At 63.1% G+C, this 2,500-nt stretch overlaps 1 non-coding gene across 1 annotated transcript; it reads right to left on the bottom strand.

Moving 5' to 3' along the window:
* Positions 1-402: 402 nt before the first annotated feature.
* Positions 403-556, bottom strand: LOC140472374 (5.8S ribosomal RNA). Its single transcript, XR_011957590.1, has one exon. It is a non-coding gene; the product is annotated as a 5.8S ribosomal RNA (ribosomal RNA).
* Positions 557-2,500: the final 1,944 nt, after the last annotated feature.

The raw sequence follows: 2,500 nt of genomic DNA, 5'->3' as shown, positions 1-2,500 counted from the left end.
CACTCTTTCCACTGCCAGCCAACCGAGAGACGGACCCAATGCGGACGTGCAGAGCTTAGGCAGACCCCCCACTGGAGGCTCAACACTTCGTGGCAGCTCCGTGTCCCAAAGACCAGGAGGGTTGGCACACACACACAGTGTGAACCACCGACAGCCATTCTGGGACCGGTGACAGCCGTGCTGGCCCCACTGCCACGACACAGACGGACGCCAGGCCGCGCTCCCCGGCGGGGGGATGGCGTCGAGCCTGACGAACGGAATGTGCAGGGTGGGGGGGAAAGGCCAAGCGCTCCGACGCCGGAGGGCTCCGGAGTCTGAACTTAGGGGGACAAAGAGGACGGGTCCTCTGCGACACCCCAGCCGCGCTCTCGCCAGCCAAGGCGAGTGCGATTGATTGCCAAACGACCCTCAGACAGGCGTGGCCCCGGGAAGAACCCGGGGCCGCAAAGTGCGTTCAAAGTGTCGATGATCAATGTGTCCTGCAATTCACATTAATTCTCGCAGCTAGCTGCGTTCGTCATCGACGCACGAGCCGAGTGATCCACCGTCAAGAGTTGTCTGAGTTTGTTTTAGGTCTCTCTCCCTCGCCAGAGGAAAGCGACCCGGACCGCACATACGCTCCCCACCTTGAGCTACAGCCACCTGCACGCCGGCGTGCGGGCGGAGCAGGGTGGCGTGAAGCGGTGGGGAGCACCATCCTGGTGCGGCCCGCAGAAACATACGTCTATTGGGGGGAGGAGGACAGGGCGCCCAAGAGGCGATGCGTGCCCCAACGCACCGCAGCGACGGAGGCAGGATCACCGCCACCATGTCGCCCGCCGAGTATCACGAGGCGTGCAGCAGCTTTGCCCTAGGAAAAGCAGAGGCGGGAACGGGCACCGGCCATCGGTTCGGCAGCGTCACTGACGCGTGCACGTGGCGGCGTGTCGGCGAGCGGACTTCCTGCGAGGAGGCGGGGGCGGCACTCGCCCGAGCAGACGCCCGCCCGGCCCAGCCACCGCCGAGGTGGAATGGGAGTCGCGGCAACGGCTCGTCATACTCGTTCCCACACTCACAGCGCAGCTTGCCCGCAAGCCACCGACCACCGATCGACGCCAGGCGCCCCGACCGAGAGCGGGATCGCTCGTTCGCCCTGCTGGCAGTTCGCTGGGGATCACTACTGCACGGAGCTCGGAGACCGACGGGCGGCAACTCGAGAGTCTTTAAACCACCACCCCCATCCCGCAAGTGCAAAGAGGCTGTATACGCACAGACGGGTGAGGGGAATAGGTACCCCGTCGGGTTTGAAGGGAGCGTGACTAGATAGCAACGATGTAAACCCAGCCGATTTGGGAGCGAAGGACCGGCGCCTGCATCACCGGCTTCGTTTCCCGTGGCTGGAGAGTACACCGAAACCCTCCGTCTGTCGCGAGCTCCCGACGACGCGGTGCCGCCAAGCAGCAGGGCCGGACCTGGTGTGGCTCCCCTCGTCGATCACAGACCGGTCGGCACTACTGACGAGACGGTGGAACGGGCTTCGCCCCTTGTGACGAAGGGTGATGCGAACCCGCCCGCCCGCGTGCGTTCGGGGTGGACTCGGCAAACGGAGATTTGAAATCGGAAAGTGTCCTCCTGCCCCGCGCAGGTAGGCGCCCAACAGTTGTGGGGGGTTTGGCGGTGACCACGGCTGCAGGGCCTGCTACCCCGACGAGCTCTCCTGCTGGCCCCGAAACCACCCTCGCGAGACAAGTTGAAACGGAAACGGGCGTACCCCCAAGCCGACGATCCTTTCTTATTTGTTACTTTTTTTTTCACTTGCTCGAGTTGTGGGGGTTTGGCGGTGACCACGGCTGCAGGGCCTGCTACCCCGACGAGCTCTCCTGCTGGCCCCGAAACCACCCTCGCGAGACAAGTTGAAACGGAAACGGGCGTACCCCCAAGCCGACAGAGATGCTTTCGCTCCTGTTACTTTTTTTTTTCACTTGCTCGAGTTGGGGGGGTTTGGCGGTGACCACGGCTGCAGGGCCTGCTACCCCGACGAGCTCTCCTGCTGGCCCCGAAACCACCCTCGCGAGACAAGTTGAAACGGAAACGGGCGTACCCCCAAGCCGACAGAGATCCTTTCGTACTTGAACCAACACAAAGTTTGTCACGTTTTATTTTTACGAGTGATCGACCGTCAAGATTTGTCTCTGAGTTTGCTTAAGGTCTCTCCCTCGCCAGAGGAAAGCCACCCGGACCGCACATACACTCCCCACCTTTAGCAGCAGCCACCTGCACGCCGGCGTGCGGGCGGAGCAGGGTGGCGTGAAGCTGTGGGGAGCACCAGCCTGGTGCGGCCCGCAGAGACATACATCTATTGGTTGAAAAAAAACAGGGCGCCCAAGAGGCGATGCGTGCCCCAACGCACCGCAGCGACGGAGGCAGGATCACCGCCACCATGTCGCCCGCGGAGTATCACGAGGCGTGCAGCAGCTTTGCCCTAGGAAAAGCAGAGGCGGGAACGGGGACCGGCCATCGG

The sequence above is a fragment of the Chiloscyllium punctatum genome, unplaced genomic scaffold (genome assembly GCF_047496795.1).
Source record: "Chiloscyllium punctatum isolate Juve2018m unplaced genomic scaffold, sChiPun1.3 scaffold_306, whole genome shotgun sequence".
NCBI lineage: Eukaryota > Metazoa > Chordata > Chondrichthyes > Orectolobiformes > Hemiscylliidae > Chiloscyllium > Chiloscyllium punctatum.
The sequence above is the reverse complement of the archived record's forward strand: the minus strand, read 5'-3'. Positions and strand labels throughout refer to the sequence as shown.